The following is a 12423-nucleotide window of genomic DNA, read 5'->3' as shown; positions in this document are numbered from 1 at the left end:
TAGGAGCCAACTTTTCAAAATGATTGGGGGTGCTGAAAAATTTTTTTTTTACAGGTGGTGCATTCCCCACCCCCCTTCTCTCTGCCCCCCTACCCCCCTCTCCCGTCCCCCCTCCCTCCCTCCCTCTGAGTTCCAGTCCTGCCCTCTCTCCCAGTTCCAGGCCCCCCCTCCAAGTTCCAAGGCCCCCCTCCATCCCTCTCTCCGTCTGAGTTCCAAGGCCCCCCTCCCTCCCTTCCTTCGAGTTCCAAGGCCCCCCTCCCTCCGTCCGAATTTTAAAAGCCCTCTTCTTACCTCGTCAAGGGCGGGACCAGAGCCAAGAGACAGAAGGGAAGGCTGACTAGAATCACTAGACTGAACCGGAAATGAAAATGAACCATGGTTGTTTTAATGTATTTATTATCTCAGGCCTTTTCAGTAGTAGCTCAAGACAAGTTACATTCAGGTGCAGTGATTTTCCTGTCCCTGAAGAGCTTATGATCTAAAAGAAAACGTCTGTAATGGGCACGTGCAGTTATGTGCAACCTGACGCAGCTTCAGCGAAACAAGAGGCCACTTGGGTATTTTATCCACTACCAGCTGGACTGCATGCATGTATGCACTGAAGACTTCGGACTTAAGTTTGCTTTTTACATAGCATGTGTTTTTTTTGTGTTTCAGACCATTCTCCTGGTACTGTTGGCTTTTGCATGCACACTGGCTTGTAGTGACTTTTTTTGTTTGCCATACTGTGACCGTTCACACTTTTATGGTGGAGCTTTTTAATGTGGTTTGGCTTTTTTCTCCACCTGTATTGTATTGTTTCATGGAGACAGCTAGTTTGCCTGCTGTAGTCTATTGTTGAGACTTTGTCTTGGAGGGGCTTTTAGCATTGAGGCTGTACTTCCTGTCTTTTTTTTCTTGCTTTTTTCTTCTGTGCACTATATTTGAGTTTGTATATAGGTCACATATATGCTAGCAAGTTGAGCAGGGAATTTTATTTTTGACTAGTAAAAAAGGCCCGTTTCTGACACAAATGAAACGGGCGCTAGCAAGGTTTTCCTCGGAGTGTGTGTGTTTGGGAGAGTGTATGTGAGAGTGAGTGTTTGAGAGTCAGAGTGAAAGTGTGAGTCCAATCCATGCTCCTCTGTCACCTGGCCCCTCCATTCATCCCTATCCAGCAATTCCGCTGTCTCCCTGAGGCCTGCCCTGCAATCCATATGCATCCATGGCCATCTGTCCCCTCCATTCATCCCTATCCAGCAATTCCCCTCTCCATGAGTCCTGCCCTTCCAATCCATGCCCATCCATGCTCCTTTGTCACCTGGCCCCTGCATTTTTCCCTATCCAGCATTTCCCCTCTCTGCCTGAGGCCTGCCCTGCAATCCATATCCATCCATGGCCATCTGTCCCCTCCATTCATCCCTATCCAGCAATTCCCCTCTCCCTGAGTCCTGCCCTTCCAATCCATGCTCCTCTTTCACCTGGCCCCTCCATTTATCCCTATCCAGCAATTCCCCTCTCTGCCTGAGGCCTGCCCTGCAATCCATATGCATCCATGCCCATCTGTGCCCTCCATTCATCCCTATCCAGCAATTCCCCTGTCCCTGAGTCCTGCCCTTCCAATCCATGCCCATCCATGCTCATCTGTCACCTGGCCCCTCCATTTTTCCCTATCCAGCATTTCCCCTCTCTGCCTGAGGCCTGCAATCCATATCCATCCATGGCCATCTGTCCCCTCCATTCATCCCTATTCAGCAATTCCCGTCTCCCTGAGTCCTGCCCTTCCAATCCATGCCCATCCATGCTCATCTGTCACCTGGCCCCTCCATTTTTCCCTATCCAGCAATTGCCCTGTCTCCCTGAGGCCTGTCCTGCAATCCATATCCATCCATGCCCATCTGTCCCCTCTATTCATCCCTATCCAGCAATTTCCCTCTCTCCCTGAGTCCTGCCCTCCCAATCCATGCCCATCCATGCTCCTCTGTCCCCTGCCCCCTCCATTCATCCCTTTCCAGCAATTGCCCTCTCTCCCTGAGCCCTGCCCTCCCAATCCATGCCCATCCATGCTCCTCTGTCCCCTGCCGCCTCTATTCATCCTTTTCCAGCAAGTCCCCTGTCTCCCTTCCATGACCCCCCCTTGCATCCATGCTCCTCTCTCTCCCATGTCCCAGCCTGGGCCGCCCTCTTCTTCCCCCCCCCCCCCCTTCGCATCCATGGTGTCGTTTATCCCCTGCCCTCCCGCTCCCATTGTTTTTCTTTTGTGGCCACCCTCTTCGCTCCCCCCAACATGGTTTTTATTTTTTTTTCTTGTTTTTAAATGTACCTCCGTGGCGGTTCCGGCAGCGAAGCGTCAGGGAAGGAGGCGGTGCTCCCGACGTCTAGGTTTCCCTTCGCTGTGTTCCGCCTTCTTTTGACGTCATCCTTGACGTCAGAAGAAGGCGGAACACAGCGAAGGGAAGGCTAGACGTTGAGAGCGCCGCCTCCTTCCCTGACGCTTCGCTGCCGAGCGTTGCGATTGGATGAGTGTCATTGCTCCGCCCTCGACGTCATCACGTTTGACGCGTGGGCGGGGCAGACACAATGCGATCTCACCCCCTTCACTTTTGGCTAACAGAGGCTTCATTCGAACGTTGGAGGTGCGTTTTATATAGAGAGATTGTATGGTAGTTTGCCCCAGTGGCGTACCAAGGGGGGGGGGGGGGCGGTGGGGGCGGTCCGCCCCGGGTGCCGCGGCACACTCCTGTCGGCTGCGACTTCGAATCACTACGCAAAATTCTCTCGTTCGCTGCAGCTCCCTCCCTCTGCCCCAGAACAGGAAGTAACCTGTTCCAAGGCAGAGGGAGGGAGCTGCAGCGAACGAGAGAATTTAGCGTAGCGATTTGAACTCGCAGCCGACAGGCGTGCGCCGCAGCACCCCCCCCCCTAGCGGCGTGCACCCGGGAGGTGTCATTTTGCTGGGGGAGGGGGGGCGCGCTGCACCCGGGGGGAGCGCATCGGCGATCCGCCCCGGGTGTCGTAGACGCTAGGAACGCCACTGGTTTGCCCTGCTTCCTCTGTGGATGGTATATTTTCCTTAATTCTCAACCAGCTGCTCTAACAATTCCATGCACAATGCAGCACATATACATTTCAAACCATCTAGCAGATGGCCAGGACTTTTCCTGCTACATGGGTCTGTAAACATTGCTTTCACAGCAGCCTCAGCCCCTGGCCAGTCCAAGAATCAGAACCTGAGGCAGGGGAATGAAACCCATGTCACCTGCATAGCAAAGCTGCAGATTTCTCAGCACAATTCAGATCACTAACATCTTTATTTCCCTTGAATTATAGGCATTCATTTAAAATAACACCTTCACCAAGTACTTGAAAACATTTGGTGATTGCACTGCCTTCTACTTAGAAAGTATCTACCATTTCTGTCTTTCTTATTCATAAAATTGATGGCTGAAATGTTAGGAAATGTGTAAAGAATGATTCCTTGGGGTACGTGGAATCAGTTTACATAAACTAAAAGGTCTCCTTAGAAAGAACTTAGCTAAAAAGGAATTTTATACAGTGGAAAACAGACTGATAAAAAAAAAAGGTGATGAGAAATGGAAAAAAAAAAAGATACAGCCAGCTCCAGACTGCACGATGCGTTTGGCAAACTCCTTTCGTTCTTCAGAACCGGGAGGTGTTTGTTTTCCCAATGTCTATTTAATACAACATAGAGTTCTATAGGGATAAGGACCGTAATACTCCTCAGACGATGTTTAATGTGAGCAAGTGCAAGTCCGTCCGAATTTTAAAAGCCCTCTTCTTACCTCGTCAGTGAAACTTCAGCCTTCCCTTCCGTCTCTGGTCCCGCCCATGTGGAAACAGGAAATGAAGGGCAGGACCAGAGCTAAGAGACAGAAGAAAAGGCTGAAGTTTCACTGACGAGGTAAGAAGAGGGCTTTTAAAATTCGGACGGAGGGAGGGACTTTTAAAATTATGGCTGGGCTGCAAGGGAACTTCGGATGCGTAAAATATTGGGGGTGCTCGAGCACCCACACCACCCACGGAGTCGGCGCCTATGGCTGCGAGGACTGTCTCGGTACTAAAGTGAGGACGGAAGCTGGATTGCCTCAGGTGGAGTGCAAGAGACTTTTCGACAAAGGAAGTAACCTGGACAAAAACAAAATCTTTTCCAGGATTTTTGACAGAAAGCATAGATTTGAGACCTGGCAATAATGTGCTAGGACTTCAGTCGAAGCGGCCGCGTCATTGAAAGCCCTGCCAGTCTCTAGCCTTCCCTTCAAGTTCGTTCCCTCAGAGTCCCACCTTCTGACGTCATTTCCTCTTTCCGCGAGGGCGGGACTCTGAGGGAACGAACTTGAAGGGAAGGCTACAGACGGGCAGGGCTTTCAATAACGTGGCCACTTCGACGGAGGCCATCAGGGGAGAGTCGCTGGGTGGCTGGAGGGGGGGCAGGGAACAAACTCGAAGGGAAGGCTAGAGACAGGCAGGGCTTTCAATAACGCAGCCGCTTCGACGGAGGTAATCAGGGGAGAGAGGAGAATCGCTGGATGGCTGGAGGGGGGGCAGGGGAGGGAGGAGAATCGCTGGGTGGCTGGAGGGGTGGCAGGGGAGAGAGGAGAATTGCTGGGTGGCTGGAGGGGGGCAGGGGAGAGAAGAGAATCGCTGGGTATGAGTGGCTGGAGGGAGAGGGCAGGGGAGAGAAGAGAATCGCTGGGCATGGGTGGATGGAGGGGAGGGCAGGGGAGAGAAGGGTTGCTGGACATGGGTGGATGGAGAAAATAATTTCCTGTGAAATTGGCTTTTGCAATGACAATTAATAAGTCACAAGGACAAACATTTGAAAAAGTTGGCATTTTCCTACAAGAACCAGTGTTTATACATGGACAACTGTATGTTGCATTTTCACGAGTTCGTAAGTCTTCTGATGCAATTGTTAAAGTTATATATGGTCCTGAACAAGGAAAGCTTTTCCCTCATTGTGACAAAGTTTACACAAAAAATACTGTTTATAAAGAAATTTTAAAAATATAAACCAGTATTATGTTTGCAATTAAAGTTATTTACATTCTGTTTACTCTCTATTTTTTAAAATACTATACATACAAATTTCTAAAAAACACATTACTCATTATATACCCTGATTTTTGGTAATGGTTCCCTTAACAACATAATTGCAATTAGATCATCATTTTCCTAGCGCCCGTTTCATTTCTTTCAGAAATGGGCCTTTTTTACTAGTATAAAATATCTAGATTCATAGGAAAAATAAGAGCAGGCTTAACACAAACTTAAAAAAAAAAAAAAAAAAGGAGATGAGGGAGGGGAGTAGAGAACAGAAAATGAAAGTCAGGGAGGCAGGAGACTCATTTGTGACAAAGAAACAGAAAAGAACAGCAATCTATAATAAACCTTAAATTTAAGAACTAGAAGCATAAGCAGGAAAAATTCTAGTATTCACAAAATTTTGCAACTGTTTTGTGTCAACGAAAACAAGTTATCCTATTTCTTTTATCATGTTTATTGGCAGCACAGAAAACAAATATCAAAATCATACTACAATCTCAAAAGAACACACACACGCCCCCAACCAACAGGACTGCCCATCTACAATCATACAGTTATCCATCATTGCAATGAAACCACTTAAACTCAAGTTCTGTTTAACTGCATTTTCCTTTTTAAAATCCTACCCCCCCCCCCCAACCAAAAAAAAAGGCACAGCAGAATTTTGAGCACTACTCAGACTTGTATAAAATTATTTCCAAAGACTTAACATTTACAGGGAAACCGGAGGAAAAATGTTGCTCAAAGGGTCAAAACTTGGGCACACACTTAGCCGTAAAGATCTCAGGTTTCTCCCGTGTGACCTAGAAAATTTGGAAACACTGTTATTACTCGCATATAGGTCAACCTCACGTATCCAAGCTTTGAACCTAAGTAATGAGAAAATCTGAAGACTTGCATATAAGGTCACTAAGAACACTCTTGTATCCAATTTGCTGAACATGATTCATTTGTAATTAAAAACATGGATAAAGATATCCATCAGCAACTAGAGAGCATAGGGGTGGGGCCAAAAACATGTATGTTTGGCCACTCCAGCAAAAAGGGTTCCACTGTCCCTGAAGTAGCTAAAACATGACTATGTTGGATTATTTTAGTTCACTGCTATTGTAAATATAGGGAAAACATTCAATTTGTTACTTGTCCCGTTGACATCAAGGAGTACCAAGGCCTCAAGAAGGAGAAGGAGGCATCAGGGGGTGCCAGGTCCTCAGGAGGGAATTATACAGGCTGTCAGCTCTGATAAGAGATAGCAGCGAAGAGGAGAGAGAGATAGAGAGAGAGCGAGCAGTTGCCCTCACAAACCCAGAAGTGCTTCAGGCCATGAGGCAGCTGCACTCTGGCCGGAGGGAGAAATGTTCAGGCAGGCCATCAGAGCAAGCTGCAGAACTTCCGGTGTCGCAGGTGAGCAGGCAGCCGCACGCGTGTAAATAGTGCGGATGCATGGGAAGTAGTAGAGGGGGGAACCAACAGAAGAAGGGCGGGGGTAGCAGACCTGAATTGGTACGAAATTCTTGCCAATCAAAGGGCAAAAGAGGAGGAGCAGACCCCAGGCATGGAGCGGGCGATGAGTCCTGGGGCAGGGTTGGAGAGAAGAGTGCTGGTGCCATGTAGGGCTGGTTAGGGCCTGAAGGGAAGACAGTAGCTGGCAGGTACAAAGAGGAGGGCAAGCACATAAGAGAGAGAGCAGGTTAGTGTGAAGTATGGTGTACTGAGCTGGAGAGAAGCTGGGGGGAGGGGGATACGGATAGAGCCTGAACCCTGGTAGAGGAACCCACCGTGGTGTGAGTGCATATGACCAAGAAGAAGCCCCTGCCCTGAAGAAGACAGCCTGTGTGAAAGCATATCAGTCTGGAAAATACCTCTGTTTTTCTTTTTTTGTTTGTTTTTAAACTAGAAGTGCTCACAGGGCAGTAGCAAAAGAAAGAAAACAATTCCATTGTCAGAAGAAATAAAATCGGAAAAGAAAGAGCAGTTGCAGCACTTGAATGCTATAATGGAACAGAAGCAGCTCAGGGCAAAAATGATTCCCGCCCACAACTGGACCATTGCGGTCAATGAAGGATATTGCTGATGGAGACAAAGTTACTAAAGCCATAAGTAAGAAAAGAGAATTATAACCTACCTGCTTGACCAGACATAATACAGAAACTGCAAAGTAAAAAAGATACCAAAAATGTGGTTCTTTCAGATACCTCAGTCACAGAATCTTCTAAAAATGCTGTCAAATTATTCAAAGCAATCCCACCTTCTTGACTTTGAATTCCAGGTTGTCAACCTGAAGCAGTTAAATCCTTGGAAACTACTGGAAGAAAATATCTTTGCACTACAGCTGAGAATCATGCAAATCCAAATGTTGTTCAAATTTGTCAATCCTTTTATGATCTCTAGCCAATTGAGACATAATAGATTGACCAAGAGCAACTATAGTATTCCAAATTCCCTCTAAAGTAAAGCAGAAGGTCTTACCAGGAAAAAGATAGCTGACTTCTGGATGGGCTTCTAATGTCTCCTGCAGTAAACCCAAAACCTCAGCTGCCTGGACAGTACCCAACACAGGGTAAGCCCTCAACTACTGCTTGACCACTACTTTGCTCAGCCACGGTCCCCACAGCAGTGTTACCAGCTGCATTCTGTATGACTGCCAGTGATGTCATCAGCTCCAGCGGTGACTCTGACTGGGTTTCTTGGTGGCTCTCGAAACTCAGGGGACAGTGAAATGTTGCTGTCCAAGGCAGGAAGGATGATGACTCACCCTCACAAGCACTCAAGAGGTCCTCAGACAATGTTTGAAGCATAAAAGACTCCAACGTGGTTTGAACACGTTGAAAACTGCTGGAGTTCTAACTTTCCTGTGAGGTTTCTTAGGCACTGTGGAAGTAAATAGAGTAGCAGCTTTCACATCTAAGTTCTAGGATGCCATCTTACGCTGTTGAACTTACGTCTAGATTTTTAATTTAAATTTTGTAGTTTATTTTGTGGTGTTATACTTTATTGTAAATTTTTTGTTTTAAGTTGATTTGCATTTAAATTTGTATTGTGTTGTATTTTTTTTATTGTAAAACTGCTTTGACACTCCTGTATAAGGTAGTAAATTAAAAATGGTTTGGGCAAACTCTTGCGTTGAATTTAATATTTTTAACAGTTACATTAAGTGCTTTTACCACATCCTCTGGAAATGAGTTCTAGAGCTGAACTACTTGTTGAGTGCAAAAATATTTTCTCCTAAACTGATGTTAAAAAAAGTATTTACCCTTTCTGATGTCCCCTATTATAGCATTTAAAGTCATACTTGATGGTTCTGATCTTTAAACAAAATGCAACATTAGACAAAAGGAACCTGTTAACACAACATGTTTTAAAGTTATTCAATAGCTATTTGAAAAAATAACTGCCCATTAAATTTGATAACTGGTTACAACATCTTTAGCAGCAATTTCATCCAAACACTTCTTATAATTTTATATCAGTCTTTGACATCGCTGTTAAGGTATTTTAGCCTTCTCTTCTTCACAGAACTGCTTTAATTCTTACACATTCGTAGGTTTCAGTGAATGAACGGCTCATTTCAGGTCATGCCACAGCATTTCTACTGGGTTCAAACCAGGACTTTTTTTTTTCTATTTGACAAAACACGCACAAAAACAAACAATTGCCAAAAGCCAGGCACAGAACACAGACCAAGAGAAAGGGAAAACAAACAAACCACAAGCAGTCCTTGTATAAAGGCAAACCTTGCAATGAAATATACAATTCAGACCCTCCGTGCAGGGTACGCCCAGTACTTCTTCCAAACTGTTTGATAAATATTTATTCTTTACAGTATAAGATAATGTTTCAAATCAAAACAATTTTCAGCCTTCCAAAAGGTAGCAGTAGTATGGCGAGCAGTGTTTATCAGGAGGAGGAATAGCCTAATACTTAGTGCAGCAGGCTCTGATCCTGGCAACTGGGTTCGATTCTCACTGCAGCTCCTTGTGACCCTGGGCAAGTCACTTAACCCTCCATTACCTCAGGTACAAAAACCAAGATTGTGCGCCCTCTAGAGACAGAAATTATAAAGCAGATTATAAATGCCACAATTAAGCATCATATGGCAGACCAACTTTTGGTCTAATCCCTTGTCCATAGCCCATCAAACAAAATAAGTGTGAAAGATTGATCTCCCCATTCACTCTCTCCCAAAAAAGCTGGACCACAGGGCAAGACCATCACATATGGAAAATAAAAGTACCTTGACCATTACACCCCTCCATCAAAAGAGAAAAAGAACGGAGGAGATCTATAGACAATAGACTAACGAAACATAAGCTCCACTCTCCAACTGTATATGGACACAAAGAACAGAAGACCAAGGGTCACAGGAGTGATCCGCTCCGTGGACCCGAAGCCCCCGAGGGCTACAAATAGGGAATCGACCGGGCCACCAGAACCTGCAACGGTCAAGGAGGCTGGATGGGCCATCCAGACGGGTGGTGTCACCCAGAGGGAGAGGAAGAGAGCACCAGACCACCGCCCGATCATCCTGCCCAGACCAGGGACGGTGAGTCAGGAACAGCCTCCCCCAAACAGCGGCGCTACCTGGTCTGACAGGGGGTCAGGGAGGTTATCAGCCCCATGGACCCGAGGATCCTGTAGGAGACAGCTGGGACCGACCACTCGACGGAGCCGCCGGACCCAGTCGCTGGACTGGCCTGAGTCTCGGCATCCTATTTTCGGTCCACCACGAGGGAGCGGGTCGACCTGGCCGCCGGAACCTGAGAAGGACGAGGAGGCAGAACGAACCGTCCAGACGGGAAGAGGAAGAGGCGGAGAGCACTGGACCACCGCCCGATCATCCTGCCCAGACAAGGACGCTGACCCGGTCTAGACAGGGGTCAGGGAGACTAACAGCCCGGGGACTCAAGGAACCCGTAGGAGACAGCTGGGACCGACCACTCAAAAGGGCCGATGAACCCAGTCACTGTGCCTGTCCGAGCCTCGGCACCCAACTTTCGGTCTACCACGTGGGAGCGGGTGCATCCACCGACGCCCCAATCGCCTTGCCCGCCCCATCCGCCACACCTACCATCAGCCTGCCACAAGGGAGCAGGGGCACCTACCGGCGCCTGTCCAAGTTGCTGGTACCAAGTACCATCCTGTATCTCCAAGCCCCTCAGAATGCTGTGAGGAGCATCGACCAGCCGACCGCTGGATCGGGACTGCAGGAGAGGAGCAGCGCAAGTGCACCACCCATGCAGCCACTGAGACGTCGGAGGCCAGACCAGACCACGATCCCAGGCGGCTGTCTAGGCTACCTGATCAGAGTCATCGGAAAGGCGTGTATAGCCAGCCAGTGTCGCGCGACCAGACGACTGCTCGAGAGGGGCCCCATCCACAGAGAGCGAGGAGCGACTTGAGTAGCTGCTAATGAGACAGGTCGGCTCCAGCCTCGTTGAATACCCGTGGTGCTATGTCCTGAGAAGAGGACACAGGACCCGTCCCCGAAAGTCACCAATCGGAGTCAAGGCTCACAACACTGCACCAAAGATCACCATATGGATACTTCTCAACTAGAATAATAAAGCCATCAAACTGGTAGAAAAACCTACCAATTGACAGCATTGCACACCAAAGACTCCCTGAAAAACCAAGTTTCAGTGGATCTCCACCTTCTGACCTTATGGAATTTGCCACAAAATAACATGGACCAGCTCACCTATGGTATGAAGGTGGCAACATATAATTATATCAACGACATGCCTGGAGCAGGGCTCAGAAAATACTAAACTTTCCAAAGCTCCATTCCAAATGAACTTTCTATTGAACTTTCTAAAGCTCTACTCCAAACGAACCAAAATCATAATGAACACCGTCAAAGTACTCCTAGCAATACCCATACTATATAACTACCAAAGACCAAATAGATATACCACACCGACAATAACCATAACGAAGAAAGAACAGGGCAACCCAACGGACACCCTCAACCGAAGGGAAAAAAAGATCATAAAAAACCTTCACTAATTATGAAACGACAACTAACAAAAAATCCACATAACACCGAACAATGAAGACCCACACCAAAATATTCAAATAGGCTACGTTAACGCCAGATCTGTAGTAAATGAAACAACAATAGTTACAGACTGGATCATGTCAGCAAAACTTGATCTACTCTTCATCACCGAAACTTGGATGCATAATCAACAGGACCCAATCATCCTAAACTTATGCCCGCCAGGATATAAAATCACTTACTGGACCAGAAAGGAAAAGAGAGGTGGAGACATAGCGCTCATATACCGATCCCATTTCACCATCGAAACTACAGGCGAATCCATAACAACCCAACTCGAAATAACCTCGTTCAGAATCCAACACAAAACCCTGCTCGACCACCTAAACTGTGTCCTGTTTTACAGACCACCATGCAATTGGAATGAAAGCCAGTCAAACTTCATGGACTTCATCTCAAATAATTGTGTACCCAACTCCAATGTACTAGTACTAGGAGACATCAACCTTGACCTAGAAGACCCAAACTCTACCAATGCATGAGAATGCAAAGACTTCCTTCATCTATTTGATCTTAAATGGCCACATACGCAACCAACCCATACGAAAGGACACAAATTCGACCTCATTTCATACAAACTATCCATGAACCAGAATCTAATAACAGAAAGTAAATGGACAGAAACACCATGGACCGACCATTACAAACAACCTATCCCTAAAATGGAGGAAAAAAGGTTCTCCCCACATACGGGAACACACATCCTATACCACGAGAGGCCAAACAGATGCAGAAACATTCTGGAAACAGATATACAATAACGACTGGACAATACAAATGGACTCCATACACTACCTCTCAGAATGGGACAAAAGATGTAAACACATATTAGACGAAATAGCACCCTTACAAAGAAGAACCTCACGCAGACAACTCAATACCATGGTTCAACGAAGAACTGAAAAAATTAAAAACACAATCCAGGAAATTGGAATGCGCATGGAAAAGAAAAAAAGACGAACACACACTCAACGCATGGAAACAATTGCAAAGGAAATACAAATACGCAATAAGACAAACCAAAAGATCATACTACAAGACTAAAATAGGGCCTGATTACAAAGATACGAAGAAACTATACCATCTCGTGAACAAATTACTAGACACAACACCGATCACCATAACCAATACTGACATCCCATCTGCAGACAATCTTGCTAAATACTTCAATGAAAAAAAATCATAAATCTACGCAAAACGCTACCTCAGGACAACATGCAAATCGAAAACTTCATCAATGAACTGGTCCCATCCCCTGGTGAATACCCAGCAGACCGAAGCTGGTCACATTTCGCCTTCCTTACCACCGACACAGTTACCCA

The 12423-nt window shown here is 46.6% G+C and overlaps 1 protein-coding gene across 1 annotated transcript in view; it reads right to left on the bottom strand.

Moving 5' to 3' along the window:
* The window catches only part of DDX43 (DEAD-box helicase 43), a 344939-nt gene that overhangs the window by 180222 nt on the left and 152294 nt on the right, over nucleotides 1–12423 (bottom strand). The window lies entirely within an intron of this gene.

This window comes from Microcaecilia unicolor, chromosome 3, assembly GCF_901765095.1.
Source record: "Microcaecilia unicolor chromosome 3, aMicUni1.1, whole genome shotgun sequence".
NCBI lineage: Eukaryota > Metazoa > Chordata > Amphibia > Gymnophiona > Siphonopidae > Microcaecilia > Microcaecilia unicolor.
Note: the sequence above shows the minus strand (reverse complement) of the source record. Positions and strands in the feature narration are given on the sequence as shown.